Consider the following 17,458-nt stretch of genomic DNA (forward strand, 5'->3'; position numbering starts at 1 on the left):
AAATTGTACAAACTATAGGGGTATTAAACTAATGAGCTAATACTATGAAACTTTTGGAAAAAGTAATAGAAAAAATATTAAGAAAGGAGACCACAATTACCAAAAATCAATTTGGATTCATGCCTGGAAGGTCGACAATAGAAGCTATACATCTTTTTAGACAATTAATTGAAAAATATCGGGAGCAAAAACAAGATCAACACATGGTATTCATTGACTTAGAAAAATGCTTATGATAGAATCCTAAGAGAAATTATATAGAGAATTCTAGAAAAAAAAAGGTGTTAGTGTAACATATATTGACCTAATTAAGGATATGTACGAAGATATAATGACCAGAGTAAAGACTTCAGGCAAAGTAACTGAAGCATTTTCAATAAAGATAGGGTTACATCAAAGATCAGCTCTAAGTCTCTATCTTTTTATACTAATTATGGACGAACTCACTGCACACATTCAAGACACAGTATCGTGGTGCATGTTATTTGCAAATGATATTATTTTTGTAGATGAAACATGTGAAGGAGTAAATGTTAAATTAGAATCTTGGCCGGAAACACTAGAAGGGAAAGATTTTAAGCTTAGTAGTTAAAGACATAATATATGGAATTTAAGTTTAGCAATATTAGAAGTAATGAGACAATTGTTAAGATAGGAAATGATAAGTTGCACGAAACCAAGAGATTTAAATATTTAGGATCATTTTTACAAAATAATGGAGAGATTGAGAGAGATGTCTTACATAGAATACAAGCAGGATGAGTAACATGGAGGGGAGTGTCGAGTGTTTTGTGTAACCGTAAAGTACCTCTTAAACTTAAAAGTAAGTTCTATAATACTGCAGTTAGACCTTCTATGTTATATGGAGCTTAATGTTAGACTATGACTTGAGCACATGAGCAGAAGATGAGAGTTGCAAAGATGAGAATGTTAAGGTGGATGTGTGGACATACGAGGATGGACAAAATAAGAAATGAGAGCATTAGAGAGAAAGTTAGAGTTGTATCTATTGAGGAATATTACCTTGTGGAACTTGATAATATTGTCTCGCGGAGTTAACTTTAATGTTATTACTCTACATAACTTAGTAATATTATCCTGCGGGACTTTAATGTTATTGCTCTGTGGAACTTAGTAATATTGCACTATGGGACTTTAATGTTATTGCTTAGTAATATCATTGTGCAATACTTTTCCCGTTTGAGGGGAGGAACTCAACTATATTGCTCAGGAGAACTCCGTTATATTGCTCAGGGACAAATCCAACTACCATCAGTTAACATGTAATGGAAGAGAGTAGTGCAATGAAATTATTTATGGTGTTCATTCTTGGTTCTAACATCCCTACAATAAGCTATGTGTATGTCTCAATTGCTTGCATATGGAGGCCATAACTTTTAACTTAGATATCAAAAAGGGGTATTCTAGTGCCAAATCAAAGCTCATTCAGGGATTTACATTTATTATTGGGTGAAACCCATAATAGCCTAGTTTTGAGCCCCCAAAAAAACCATTTAAAGCCTTTTTGGGTTCATCAATGGATTTCAGTTAAAAACTATTGATAAACCTAGAGAGCTTTGATCATACTCATTCTAAGTGCTATAGGTTCTTGAAGTGTCCTAGAGTCTATATATGTCTAGACATATTAGTTTGAAGTCATTAACAACAGTGATCATTAAGTTTTCAAAGTTTATGAAGTTAAGGCAATTGACACATACATAGAACTTATCATAGGGAAGTCAGAATCAGGTGATGTGTGCATTTTATATAGGATTTTTATCATATTTTGACACATATCTTATCCCATTTCTTGTGTATATATCTCATTTTTGCACCTATTTGTGCTTCATTTTAATACTTTTCTAGTTTGGAGAGCTTCTTTTATTATTTTCTTTGATAGGGAGCAAAGAGGAGCGAAAAAGGAGTTCAAAGATCACTTCCCGAGCACATTTTAGCTGTCATGGCTATAGCTATGATCGTGGCCATTATGGGGTGGTCATGTTCAACATTTCATATCTCATAGATTGCACCACGGGTAGGCTATGCGGGAGGGCATGACCATGCCGGAGTTCTAGATTTTTCACAGATTGTGCCATGGGTAGGTTGTGTCGTTGCACAAAAGTAGTCGTAGTGAATACCATGGGCAGGCTGTGCCCGTGGCCACGACTGTGTCAAGTGTATGAAAATTAATATAAAATCTAATTTGGATCTCAAAATAGGATATCTGGATTGGAAGTTGCCCAAGGGCCCCAAGAAGACTTTAGGGAGTGGATATGAGGGATTTTTGACACCTTCGGCCCAAAATTTAGATCGGAGAACATCCAAAGATAATCTGACATATCGAGATTATGTTTTTCTTCTCTTTTCTAAATTTCTCTTAATTGAACTTGTTTTAATGATGATATCTAATTGAAACTCCGAGTTTATGGAGTGTACTCTAAATTTTAGGATCAGGGATTAACCTTTGATATGTAAACACTATTTTGTTAAATATATTGAGTTCGAATGTTTCTTATTCAATAATATATATGTTTGTGGTTTAGGCCTACTATGTACAGATGATCTTGATACCAAAAGTATAAGATTTGTATCCCATGAGGTGCGGGGATGAACTAAAAGGAGAATTTAATCCTCCGGCCCGTAGAAATCCACGACATACAGAGTCACCTATGAAAGTGATCATTATGCCACGAGGAGCAATAAGTTATCATAGAACTTAATGGATCGGTTCCAATTCATCGCTACGCACTAAGAGAGGACAACTCGGGGGTTGTGAGATCACGTAACAGAGATCTCCTTAAGAAAATAATCCTTTAGCTCTGTCACTTTGCAAGTAGAAGATGAATTGGAACAGATACGCTGGTGTAGTTCCAAAAGTTCACATCGGATACCTTAGGATAGTCTACCTAGCTACATAAATAATAATTAAGGATAGGAAACCAAACATAGATTAGGTATTTACAATCATTGTGATTAAACCTAAATCTTAGAATCACTTTCACATCGAATTTTCTTAGATCAATCTCTTTTTTTCCTCTCATCTCACTTAATACTCTTTCTTCACCATATCCTTCGACCCTTTTCTCCTTAAATTTCTTGCTTTTACACAACTCAACCTCACAATTAGTCTAGACAATTGTATTTGTTTAATAGATTAATACTTTGTCATCAATCCTTGTGGATTCGATCTTTTATTACTTGATGATGAAATTATGCACTTGTGATTTACCACATCAAGTTTTTGGCGCCATTACCGGGGATTGATTTTGGTTAATATTAGTTGAATTGCAATTGATTGGACTAAAATGTTTCATTTCACAGTTTTATTTGCATTTTTTTATAGTTTTCTTAGCATTGTTTCTTTTACTTTTTTAGGAAATTAGTTCAGTTCATATGAAGAACCATAAGGTCAGGGGATTTATTGCCATTTGACTCAGGGATTGATCGTACTTTTCATCAAACACTAATTGAACAAAGAGCAATGGATCAAAATTAGATACCCGTGGACCTTATCATAGCAAATAATAACAAACAACTACTTGGAGACTATGCAACACCAAGTTTGAGAGGATTAAGATCAGCATTATCAGACCAACTATTGAGGCAAATAACTTTGAGCTTAAGTCAACCTTAATATGTATGGTCCAACATTGCCAAATTAGTGGAGTGCCCATGGAAAACCCAAATTTACATTTGGAATTTTTTTTTGGAGATTTGTGTTGGACCCCGTGGTTGTTTTGGTGTGATCAACAAAGTTAAGTTAGGTCTTATATTGGTTTGATCCATATGTCTAAGTGTGTAGGAGTTTAGCAGTATAGGAAGTCGATCGGAAGACACAACTAGCGAGAAGGATGTCACAAGAAGGGAGCCGACGGACTTGGTGTATCCAAGGGACGAGGTGTTGCGGAAGAGTACACCGGTGGACAAGAAGAACGTATGCGATGTTCGAGGGACGAGAAGCTGGAGCGAAAGCCTGCTCAAGAAGAAGTCTGAAAATTGGGTTCGGGTGAGCCCTATTTCAGTTGACCGCAATCACTCAAGCGATCGGAGCAACGAAAGATCCAAAGGAAGGCTTGGAGCAAGGTATACGCTACTGGAAGCTTCTTCAAAGAGCATTGAAGTCACCTTCGAGGCACCCTGCGCCCCTTCGCTTCCTTCAGGCGGAAAGCACCTTCCATGAGCATGGAAGGCGCTCTCCATGAGCAAGGGAGGCACCTTCCATGCTTATGGAAGGCACCTTCGACCCAATTTTATTACCGTTGGTAGTGGATAAAGCTTTATCCACTATGCCTCGCTGGAGGCGCCTTCCAAGCCCTTTGGAGGTACCCTCTGTAGGATCGAAAAGAGTTTAGATATCTCCACAATTACATTATATTGTCCACTTTGGGCCTGAGCCCTCATGGTTTTGCTCTTGGGCTCTCCCCAAAAGGCATCATGCCAAATAGAGATATCTTTCTCTTATAAACCCATGATCTTTCCCATGTGTTTTCAATGTGGGACTATGTTTGCAACCTTGCAACACCAACAATCCCCCCTCAAACAAAGGATCACAGGCTTCCCATGTTCGATCCTCGACCCACCAAGTTTTTCTACCCCTCGGTCCACCCGACCTACTAGGACTTCCTTGCCTAGCAGCAACTAGGACTTTCTGCCCGGTGTCTGATCCTCTTGATCCGAACATAGGAGCCCCCAATTTCTTTGTTCGAGGTCAATATTGTACACACATGGCTCAATCAAACCATAACTCTTGTGCACAATCGGCGGTTAAACCTTCTGGCAGTCTGGGCTCTGATACCAATTGTAGGATCGAAAAGAGTTTAGATATCTCCACAATTGCATGATATTGTCCACTTTGGGCCTAAGCCCTCATGGTTTTGCTCTTGGGCTCTCCCCAAAAGACCTCATGCCAAATGGAGATATCTTTCTCTTATAAACCCATGATCTTTCCCATGTGTTTTCAATGTGGGACTATGTTTGAAACCTTGCAACACCAACACCCTCAACCTATGGATAAGATTTTCAGGAGTTATAAAAAAACCTCTAGTGCTATGAAATAGCACAACAACTTCTGTAATCACTTTCCTAGTTATTTCTGAGCTTTCAGTGTGTGTAAAAGACTTCTCCATCTTTAAAGAAGAAGATTCTTAGTGAGCTTTTCAACCGCCTTGGATTAACAACCAACTAGGTTGTAACCAAGTAAATAGTGACCTTTTACTTATTTCTTTAAGTTGTTAATTCTATTTTTAACTGCGTTTCTAGTCTAAATCTAAGGATCAGGAAGAGATTTTATTTTTCTATTTCAGACAATTCACCCCCCTCTTTCTAGCCCCGCTGTGCCAAAAATTTGTACAACCCTTAAGCAAAATAGAGTTTCTACGAATGTTATAAGACTTAGACTATTCCTGTTTTCATTAAGGGACAAGGCTAAGATCTAGCTATCGTCGCTTCCCGATGAGAGTATAGCGACTTAGGATCAATGTGAATTAAGATTTCTAAGCAAGTACTTCCCTCCTAGCAAGACCGCTCATACATTCAAAAGGATAGTGAATCATTATTTGAGTCATGGGATTAATATAAGAGTTTATTGCAACAATGTCTACATTATGTGCTTAAAAGATGGTTGATCATTCATACATTATAAAGGGATTTATTATGCCATTAAGGTTTCATTTGACTTAGCTATTGGGGAGCTCTTATGAACAAAATATTAGAAGAAGCTGAAGATATTATTAAGAGTGTAGTATTTAATCATCATCCACTATAACAAATATGACTTCACATAGCACGCAATTATACTATCCGCAGTGCATATTGCACGTTGCACAATTACAAATTGTTGAAAGTCATCAGACATTGATAGTGGCTGCCACACGTTGTGATTAAGAGCATTCATAGCTCGAGTAGGAAGAGTTTTCAATCCTAAATAATTATAGGATCTGGATTTTGGCTTGATCGCTACCGATACACCTCAATGAAGTAGCACACCATTTATGGGGGCTCTCCGAAAGGTGAATTTCATATGTATAGTTGTGTGTGGGATTACTTCACCATGTGGATTAAGAGAATCTCGAAGAATTTGAGGAGGATCCACAAGAGGATCCGAATGTGAATCCAATAGAGAATCCTGAAGATGGTTTATATGAGATTTGCCCTAATTGAGTCCAAGATGATAGAGATAATGTTGATCGCTACACTAGTGTTTGTCCTAGTGGTAATGGTGTTAGCTTATCTAGCTTATTAGAGTGTTGTTATTGTTACTGTTATTATGTACGAATAGTATTATCCCATTAAGTTTAATAAAATCATGTAGTAGAAACTGTTGCTATGTACAAATAGTACTACTTTATGAAAAGATATGTTATATATTAACAAATTAGAAAAGGGAATGTTATGTGTTAATAACCTTAAAGGAATGATTAGTTCATTTAAATGATGAGTTCATTTCATGATTTATTCACTTAATGATTAGTTCATTTAATGGGATGTATATAATAGTATTGATCAATGTTGGTTATATTGGATTATACAAATGATGAGTGGAAACGTAGTTGCCATTTGATTTTGTAAACCAACTTAAATTAATATTGAATCAATCATAAATTATATACATGTGAAATATACTGAATTACTAAATAATGTGTTTATTTATGTTAGATCATGACAAATAAGAATATCATAGCTAAACTCAATAATAGAGAGAAATTATATGGAGATAACTACAAAATCTAGCACCTTAAGATATAATATGTTCTTGAGGAAAAATAAGTCATAGAAGTTGTAAATCAGTTCATGGTAGAACCTACTGATGGTTCTATAGCACAGTACAAACGTGACCTTGATACCCATGCTAAGGGAATATTGATTAGTTCAATGGTAGAGGACTTGGTATTTGAGTACGAGTCATTATCATCTGCTCATGCAGTCTTGGTTGCCTTAGAGAGAGGTATAGTGGAGTAAGTTTAAGCAAATTTCGTCAGCTGAAAATAAAGTTTGATAGCTACAAAAAGTGCCTGAATGTTACCATGACCCAATATTTGAGGAAAATGGCAAATATGAATCGAGAGCTAAAAACTATTAGTCATGAGTTGACTGATGAAAAATAGGTTCAAGCAGTTATCTGTTCACTTTCTGATTCTTGGGAAACAATAAAATAGAATCTAACTCACAGTGAAAGTATCAAGATTTTTACTGACGTCTCACGCCATCTAGAACTAGAGGTGGAGAGAATAGAATCGGTAAAGATTTCTGGTCTAGCTTTTATAGCTGAAGGCTCTGGTTCCAAAAATAAAAAAATGGTTTAAAAGAGGAAAAGGAAAGGGAAAGGGAAAAGAAGCCAGTGTTGTTGATAGGCAAGGCCTAATCAAGAAGAAAGAAAAGAAATATGGACAGAAATCTAAAAGCAAGTTGACTTACTATAACTGTGGCAAGAAGGGGCATTGAGCTCGGGAATGTACTCAGCTGAAAAAGGTAAATCCATGTTTATTTTCTTTTCATGAACATTATGTTGCTAGTTCAGTGTTGTTTGCCTATTCTTATCCTTTGTGGATTATAGATTCAAGAGCAACGAACTATGTAGCTCATGATCGAACTACATATGTGGAGTATTGTTGGGTACCAGCTAACAACAAATGGAAATATATGGGAAATAATGCAAAGATTGAAGTCAAACGAGTTGACACTTGCAAACTCAACATACGTGGTGGACTTACCTTATTTCTATATGATGTCTTGTATGCTCATGAGATTCGATGGAATCTGATTTCTGTTAATAGTCTTCTTAATTTAAGTTATTGTATAAGCTTTACAGTCATCATGTGGAACTGAGAATTAACTCTGTGTTAATAGATTATGATCATATATTGGATGGTTTCATGGTTCTTGATGTAGAACCAGATATTAATTATGACAATAATGGTTATTTTTCAAATATTGCTCTTACTAACGATGTTGATGTAAATGATGAAGTTTAGCATGCTAGATTAAGACATATAGGACATGAATAAATGAATCAATTAGCTAAAGAGGGTCTGTTTAGGCACTCATATAAGATTAACTTATCTATATGTGAGCATTGTCTTGCTGAAAAAGTAATTAGGAAACCATTTGGTAAGACTACTAGAGCTGAGTCACTATTGTAATTAATTCATTCGGATATTTATGGTCCAATGAATGCGAAGGTTGTAAGTACCCCCATGGCAATTTTGATATAGTCAACCAAGTTAAGTTAGGTCCTGTGTATTTGATCTTTGTGTCTAAGTGTGTAGGATCTTAGGAACACAAGAAGTTGAGCAAAAAACATAGCTAGCGAGAAGGATGATATGGAAAAAGGAGCCGACGGGCTTGGTGCATCCTGGATGAGATGTTGCGGAAGAATACATCGATGAACAAGAAGGACGTACACATCGTCTGAGGGATGAAAAGCTGGGAAGAAAGTCTGCTCAAGGAGAAGGTTAGAGTTGGGTTTAGGTGAGCTCAACTCCGAGTAGCCGAAGCATCACCCACACAAGAAAAGATCAACTTATGGGAGCTGATTTGCGTTTTGCCTTATGGAAGGCACCTTCCATGGGCTAGAAGGCACCTAACCGTTACTCGAGAATAAAATTTTATCCTTGGGAGATAGAATTTATCTGATGGAAGACTCCTTGGACCACCTTGAAGGCGCATTCAAGCTGTGGATAACATTTTTCAAGGGTTATAAAAAAACTCCTGGACCTAGGAAATATTCAACAACTCCTATATTGATTTCCTAGTTAATTTCTGAGCATCCAACGAGTGTAAAAAGGCTTCTTTGCCTTCAAAAAGAAGATTTTCTAGTGTTTTTCATTTGCCTTGGATTAACAACTACTAGGTTGTAACCAAGCAATTCACCCCCCCTCTTGTCGGTCTATCTGCGCTAACAAAGGTTAGAAATGGAAGTTCATATTTCATTACATTTATTGATAACTTTACATGATTTGGTCATGTGTATTTAATTTCTCATAAATTTGAAGTATTAGATTGTTTCAAATGTTATTTAAACGAAGTTGAGAATTAATTAGAATATAAGGTTAAAACATTATGTACTTACCGTAGAAGTGAATATTTGTCTGATCAATTCAAGACAATATGTAATGATAAAAGGGATTATTAGACAACTCACTATTTCTGGAACTCCAAAGCAAAATGAGGTTACTGAAAAAAGAAATCAAACTCTTCTAGATATGGTTAGGTGTATGATGGCTCAAGCTAATTTGTCAATTTCTTATTAGGGAGATTTGTTATTAGCTGCAACCTATATACTTAACTGAATGTCTTTTAATTCTATTCCATCTACTCCATATGAATGTTGGGCAGACAGAAAACTAAATTTGAGTAATTTAAGACCTTGAGAATTAGCTGCCTACGTTCATGATAAGACTCACAAATATGAAAAATTAGGACTCGGGGGTAAGAAATGTATCTTTATAAGGTATTCTGAGACATTCTAAGAGTTATGTCTTTATTGGTGAGCAACAAGATGAAACCATCTTTGAAATAGAGTCAAGAGATACTACTTTTCTTAAAATTGAGTTTCTAACAAGAGGTGAAGTTAATAAAACAATTCCTTTATTTGAAATAGAGGAAGAGGATAATATTCCTTTATCAACAAATTAGAAATTATTAAAGATGTCTGAATCTAGTCAACTTAGTGGGAGTAATTTGTCAAGTCATAAGTTAACTTCTCAACAACTTAACTTACACAGAAGTGTTCGTAAGATTAAACCTCGAAAATGATTTGATATTGAGAATGAGAAATTAATAACACTCTCAATTGATGACGATGAACCTTGAACGGTTGAGCTCAGTTAGAGAAAAAAATAGAAATTTGCAATGGATGATAAAATGGAGTTAATGAGAAAGAATCAAGTTTGGAATTTAGTTGATTTTCCTCTAGGCCGAAGGGGTATTGAAAATAAGTGGATTCTCAAAATCAAGAGGAAAGTGGATGGATCGATTAATTAATACAAAGCTCGACTAGTTGCAAAAGGATATACTCAAATGAAGTATATTGATTTTGTAGAGAAGTTGACTACATCTTAGGAGTGAAGACCATGAAAAATTGATCACAAAGGCTTTTGGATTTGTCTCAAGAGGCTTATATCACTAAGATGCTACAACACTTCAATATATCGAATTGCAACATCCCAAGACTCCTAAAGAAATATCCGAAATGAAGGAAAAATCATATGTAGTGCTCTTTGTAGTTTAATGTACACTATGTTGTGTACTCATCTTGATATAAGTTATAATATTGACTTAATTAGTCATTTTCAGTCAAACCCAGGATCGAGATACTAGAAAGCGGTGAAAAGGATATTCAGATATCTCAAATAGACAACAGATTGTTGTATCTATTTTCGAGGATCTAAGATGAGTCTGAAAAGCTATACAAACACAAATTGAGCGGAAGACCTTGATGACAGAAAATTCACATATGACTTCTTGCTAAATGATGACAACATCGTATGGAATAGCAAGAAGTAGACTTATGTAGCCTTATTGATAATGAAAACTATGTGGCTTGGCTTGTATCGCCTTATCGATAATAGAAGCTATATGGCTAGGCTAGTGTAGCTTTATCTACAATAGAAACTATGTAGCTTATGCAGCGGATATGCAAGAAATTACCTGGTTGAGAAGGTTCCTAAAGTATCTAAACATTGTTGAGAATGGTGAGAGTCCTGTTATAATATTTTGTGACAGTCAAGCTACTATAACTTTTTCCAAAGATTCCAAATATCACAGCGAAGGTAAACATATAGAAATTAAGTATAATTTTGTTAGGGATATTGTTGATAATAAATAGATAGTTCTTGAGTACATCCATACATGTAATATGCTTACAGATCCTTTTACTGACTAAAGAGTCATTTCAAGGATATAGAAAGTCTTTGTGACTTCGTAAAATGTAACATGTTGTAAAATACTATGATCTATTCAGCGTATATATTGTTACATTTTGGATTAAAGTCTCAATGAACATGTTGGCAGGTTAAGATTGATTTACTCACATGGACAATTATCTTTATTTGTTAAGTATAAATAGAGGTAAGACCATTACTTATGGGACAACTTATGTAGCTGTGAATAAAGACATACTCATAAGCTAAGGTCACCTTGATAATTATGTCAAGATGAGATTATTTATGTAATGATCAAAGTAAATAAACCCACCATTTACTGAATCTGCTTAAGGTCATATTGAAATTCATATGTTGAATTCAGGATTAAACATTAGGTATTCTAGATCGAAATTTGTACGATGTTAAATTTTGAAAAAAATATACATTTTTTTAATAAAAAGAATAGTATCGTAACATGTGATTAATACCATATTTGTTATAGTGATAATAAGAATAGTAAAAAAATGGATCCCTACTTTTCTACTATATGAGAATCTTAATATTATAAGTTAATCCAAGTAGTTAAATTGAAATGAATGTTAAATACATTTTAAATTCAATTTTGTAAAACAAATATATGATTTCATTATTTCAGTAAGAAGTCTACATATTTAGGTTATTTTTATTTCAGTTATTTTAATACTTTCGCGACCACGGGGGCATGATCGGTAGAATCACCACGAAGCAGGAGGATTCGGCCACCGCCGCCGCTAAGGTTAGTCTACAGGCTCTTGAACGCTACTGATGTGTTCCTATTGTTATTTCAGTCGACTATCCGTCCTTCTATGGCTTGCGCCGAAGCACATCTTTGGTCGTCTTTGCTTCGGATGTGGGAATCTACTTATTGACATCGTCAAAGAAATCGTTTTATCTCTTCGTGTAGGTTGCTGTCAGGTATTAGTAGGCGATGGGGACAGACTCGAAGCCTAAGGAATCGAGCGGTAAGGGGAAGGGAAAACAGGCTGCCTCTGGAGCCGATGACGGTGCCTCAAAGGGCAAAGGGAAGGGTGGCAAGTCAAGTGATGCCAAAGGTTAAACCATTTTTTTCTTGTGATCTGAATTCCCTTTAATTAGAAGTTTCTCCTAAAACATTGAAATTTTTTGCTGCTGGTACTCGATGATTATTGATGGAGTTGTTATCATCTAGATTAGCTCATTACGTGGTAACTTTAATTTGAGTGCTCGTGACATTCCAAATGCCAAAGCTATCACTCTGATAGCTTCCTATTACATTGGCTTCAGATTTCATTCTTCTCGTGTTAGAGCAATAAAATATAATTGCAAATTTGCAATCATCTACAATGACGGGGAGAAAAGAAACTTTTGATCGAATTGTCTCTCTGGCATAGCCGATACTCTTAAAATGGCATCTCTGACATAGGCTGTTTCCTCAAACAAACAAAGGATGCGTCTTAGAAAATTATTGTCAACTAAAACAAGTATCCAGGTTCTATCTTCATATCCTTTAACTAATTGTATATGAAATTCAGACTTTATGTATTAAATATTTCAGAGGATGCCAAACCTCTTCTAGAGGAACACTTAGTTTAAAGATCAAACAATGCATGCTCAATCAAGACATTTACCTCACTATCTAGAGTTAATTTGTTGCTTGAGGCTACACGGAATTTCCTTCTTCAAATTTGCCATAATTTAATTTTTGTCTGTCTTCCATTACTTCCACTTAAGCTTAGTGCAAGTATGCTTTGTTGTAGCCTAGTGGATTTCATGACTGCATGATTTTTATTAAGAATTCATTTATTTTGTTCATTGGAGAAAAAGGTGGCATCGCTGACCCCATGCGGTTCAGTATTACCAGTCCCACGCTAAGATATAGGTAGGTAAATTAGGGGGGCATTTTGCTCTAGCACAACGGCCCTTTGCATGGGGAGGTTAGACAATCAACGAGGCATTTTGCACCTGGTGAGAATTGATCCCAAGACCTATTGGATCAAACACTTATATAGGTACTAACTATGCCAACCTATGAGGGCTCATTTATTTTGTTCATGAAGCAAGGGAACTCGAGTTTGAGGTTAATGATCATTGATTCAGACTAAACATACCAAAATAACTATGTAGATCATAATTTTCCTTGGTGGCATTGTTTCGGTCAAAATTTTCTAGCACTTTTCTTCCCTTTTATTTTTGTATTTACTATTATTCTTTTTTTAAAATCAGTTTTTTTCTCTTGACTCCCAACAAATTTCTGGATTGTTTTGGCAAATTCTATTTATTCTGATGGGAAAAATAAGAGCATTTGTAACATGTGATTTCCTGAACTTGATCCTAAATTGTAAATCACATCTCTGGATTTACTAGTAATCATGAATTTAGAAAGCATAGAGGTGTTAATGCCAATGTTATCTCAATTTCTTTTAACCTTATTTTTTGCCTTTGTAAAAGCATATTGGAATGATAGAGATATTGCCAGGAAATCTTTTGAACAATTTTTATGTGCATGATATTCAAAGGGAGATTCTATAGGTTGGCTTGGTCAAACAATTGGAGTTAATTTGTGACAAGATTTCTATATGAATTTTCTTTTAGTATTTATTACATATAATTTAGGATTAATATTCAGGAAATTGATACCAAGTAGATGGAACATGAATTGCTTGCTATTGTTCAGAACTGCTCAAATGCATCAAATAAGACTGACCATTTGAAACACTTTTGACTGGATGTCTACTTCTTACCTTAGAGGTTTTTGTATTTTTTTTTTTAATTACACTTTTATAAAATATGGTATAAAATAAGCAATCAAGTGCATCTAAAGTCGACATAGTCTTATTTTTTTGAAGGAAGGTAAATTGTTTATCAATGGAGGGTTTACTTATTAGATGCTCGCAAAGCGGAAAATATGCGTCTGAATCTCAAGGAACATCCTCTCAATGTTGGGTACATCTCTCACAAACTAACATCGATTACTAGCTTACCAAAGTAAAAAGATCATACAAGAGACACCTAAGTGTCGTGCTCTAGTCAACTAGCGATCCCCACCGGGCGAAGACCTCCAACATTCTTTTGGAGGTGCACAACTCGTGTCATAGGTGGAGCCATGTCTTCACCTTGCTCCAAACGGTGTTGTTGACGGGACACATGAAAAAAGTATGATCCATTGTTTCATTGGCGAGCTTACATAGCAGGCAGATTTTGCATGGTACATACAGGAGCTATTCTTTGGTGCGTAAGCGTTTGTTTGCAAGTAGCCAAAGAGCAAACTGATGTTTTGGCATAACGTAGGGCATCCACACAACCTTTGCCCAAGCTTTGGGCTCATTTTTTCTTGGCAAAAAAAACTCATATGCTGCTGCTGCTGAACCCCATTGGACAGATTGGTACCAACCGGCCAGCATGTCTTGTGCTTGTTGTGTTGTGCCAGTTCGTTCGCGCAAGATGTCCCTGAGCTGTAGTAGTTTCTTAATCAGAAGTGAATTCGAGGCCTTGTTATTCCATTCCTAGGCCTTGATAGTAGTTTCTTGAAATAATTTTTTTTTTGATAATCTAAATATCTAGTTCTTTGAACTGACTAATCCTGAAGGTGACATGTCCGGCCCCACATAAGTGTCCAATTGGCTACCAAAATAAATATGGATGCGCTAATGTAGGCTCATTCAAATGACCAGTATTCTTAGGCTTGTTTCTCACTAGAAGAAAAAATCCCCTACAGATGAGATTCGAACCTTAGATCCTTTGATTATCCATTAGAGGATCTAACTATTACACCATTGCTCCGGAGGCACAAATTAAATAGAGGTATGAGGAACTGATTCCCGAGCGCTCTACCATATGAGCTAGACCCTGGTGGCTCTTGAAATAGTCTTTGATACTACTAGCAGACAGCAGTGTGTCATCTTAAACTTTGTAGTCTGTATTTTCGTTTTCACCTTTTAGATATATGCCAATTCATTGATGCAAGTAAAGATGTTTATTGAGTCTAAGCCTTTGTATATGGACTCTAATCAAGCTATTATTGGTTTCAGCAAGACATGCCCTATGCGAAAAATAAGGAAAGATAAATGAAGCGTATAAGAAACTGCAAGATGGTTGGCTAAGCAATGGGGACAAGGTTCCTCCTGCAGAGTTTGCTAAGGTAAAATCTCTGATCCATACATTGTGCATTTCAATGTGTACTACTTCCTGTTAGTTTTCTATTTGATATGCTTTTTCTTCTATCTTGCTTCTCATTCAATATACTCCACGATTTCAATAGAGAAATCTATTTGATTTTAAAAGGTAAATCTTTTTTTTCCTTCGTTCCTTCTGCTATGTGTGTTTGTTTCAGATTGCAGCAGAATACTCGGAATGCCCATCGGGAAAGAAAGGTAGTGACCTCGGATGGTTTCCCCGGGGCAAAATGGCAGGCCCTTTTCAGGATGTCGCATTCAGCACGCCTATCGGAGCCACCAGTGCGCCATTCAAATCAACGTAAGCCTAACTACTATTTCTCACGTTCTATCTTCATAGTGTTACAAAGCATCAATTGTGCAACTTTAAGTTCACGTTCATCCATCTTCGATTAATCTTGAAACCCTGGAAACATTTCAGGCATGGCTACCACATCATTTTGTGCAAAGGGAGGAAAAATTGATGAAGAACCGAAGAACCAAATGATCTAGTAGTTTGCTTGTGAATTGAGTTAGTGAAATAAAAATCAGGTTTCTTTATTAATTTTATTCTATATTCTTTTATAATTAAATATTAAAAAATAGAAAAATATTTTATTATTATTATTCTTATATAAATGAAAATAGATTAAAAGAAGAAAGAGAAGGGAAGGAAAGAGTAAAAAACAAAAAAGACGAGTGATCCCGTCCGGAAGCTGAGTCAGACGGACCGTCGGGTGAGGTGGTGAGAATGTTGACGAAGTCGCGACGTCCCGGAGGGGGGTGTGCTGAGATGGCTCCCGTGTTGACCAAGTCTTCGAAAGTCCTCTGGTCAACGCTACCTGCAGTCAGCGACCGGGTTGACCCGGCCCCTGGTACCTCGATGCTCGAGGCAGATCCAACGAATATATGAGTACAAGACTAAGTCATAAAATAATAAAATGCAGAGAGAATATGGACGAAAAATGTACCCTGGCCCAGGGGGGCGCCCTCGGATGGGACATGGCTCGAGTTGTCACGACCCGAAAGAGTAGCTAACTCTGATCAGGCTGTAGAGCTGGATCTGACGACGAAGAGCTGAACGCGGCACGGGCACGAAAGACGAGCTACAGACCGGGATAAGACACCAGCACGCAGGCCGGGACGCTGGGTCGGCACGCAGGCCGGGATGCTGGGTCGGCACGCCGCCAAGACGATACGCCGCGTCGAGCGCGAAGGCGGTGCCGGTCATCGGGCCGGTGAAGCGCAGCAGGTCCGATCCGCCGGCGACCTGAGTGGTGGCGGCCGTGGCCCGTGCCGACAGCAACACGCCTGCAATGCTGCGGCTAGCCGTCAGGGTGGCCAGCGGGCCGGGACGCTGGGTCGGCACGTAGGCCGGAACCCGACACATATATAGGAGCCGCACTAGGGTGGAATACAGTATACGAGCAAGATCAGCACAAGGTTCGAACACAATAACAGCATACAGACCGGGCACACAAACATGGCACACAGCCCGAAGGCATACGACGACGAGATAGCTGCCCCGTATAAGCGTCGGAGTCTGAAAGACGGCGACAACTAGCCATAGCGAGGAGGGGGCAGCGATTGCAACGTGAAGGCTCAGACTGTGGGGGTGAACAGTAGTGCCGGCAACGGCTCCGAACACTGCGACGTCGACACGGAGAAGGAGAAAGGGCTGCCGGCGCTCGCGATGGGGGTCATGGTGCGCATGGGGAGCAGAGAGGAGATGGCGGCTGGAAACCGCGGTCGGCGAGAGAGGAAGGAGGAGTTGCCGGCTTGGTAGCGGCGCACGAACGAAGCTGAGGAAGAAGGGAGGGGCTGGTGGCGTTCCCTATGGCGGTTCCGACGTGCTAAGGCGTCTCCGGCGAGAGGAGAGGAGGCAGAGGGAAGGTGGCTCTGCGGCGGCTCCGGCGAGCTGAGGCGGATGAGAAGGAGAGGGAGCGGCGGCATCACTCCCCTGGTCCCTGTTCCAGGCAGCGGCCGGGAGAACTCGAAGGAGGAGACGGCTTCGTCATTGGCGAGGGAGAGAAGCAGACGAGATGTTACTGGGCGTTGTCTATGCCATCGGCGATAAGAGGGAGATAGGGAGAGAGATAAAGGAAGAGTGGTGGCCGGAAGCCGGCGCCGGCGAGGCGCTCATCAGAAAGAGGAAGGAAAAGAAGTTTGCGGCGGAAAACAAAAACGCGAGCCCCCCCTTCTCTCCGGGTGAACAGTACCCTAAAAGGGACTGCTACAGTAAAATCCCTAGAATGCCCCTGCCTCCCTTTTCTTATTCCTCCTCTACCCCTCATATTATATCCGTATCACAAGCCTCCCCTTCAAGTCTAGTCGAAGGAGGCGCAAGTCCGACTGACTAGACCCAGCCAAATGAAAAATAGAATCACTACTGAATGTCGAGTCATATCGCGGCTCTGTCATATAACG

At 38.1% G+C, this 17,458-nt stretch overlaps 1 pseudogene; it reads left to right on the forward strand.

Moving 5' to 3' along the window:
* The first annotated feature begins 11,560 nt into the window (after positions 1-11,560).
* On the forward strand, positions 11,561-15,601 carry LOC122012280 (annotated as a pseudogene).
* The last annotated feature ends 1,857 nt before the right edge of the window (positions 15,602-17,458 follow it).

This window comes from Zingiber officinale, chromosome 1B (assembly GCF_018446385.1).
Source record: "Zingiber officinale cultivar Zhangliang chromosome 1B, Zo_v1.1, whole genome shotgun sequence".
Lineage (NCBI taxonomy): Eukaryota > Viridiplantae > Streptophyta > Magnoliopsida > Zingiberales > Zingiberaceae > Zingiber > Zingiber officinale.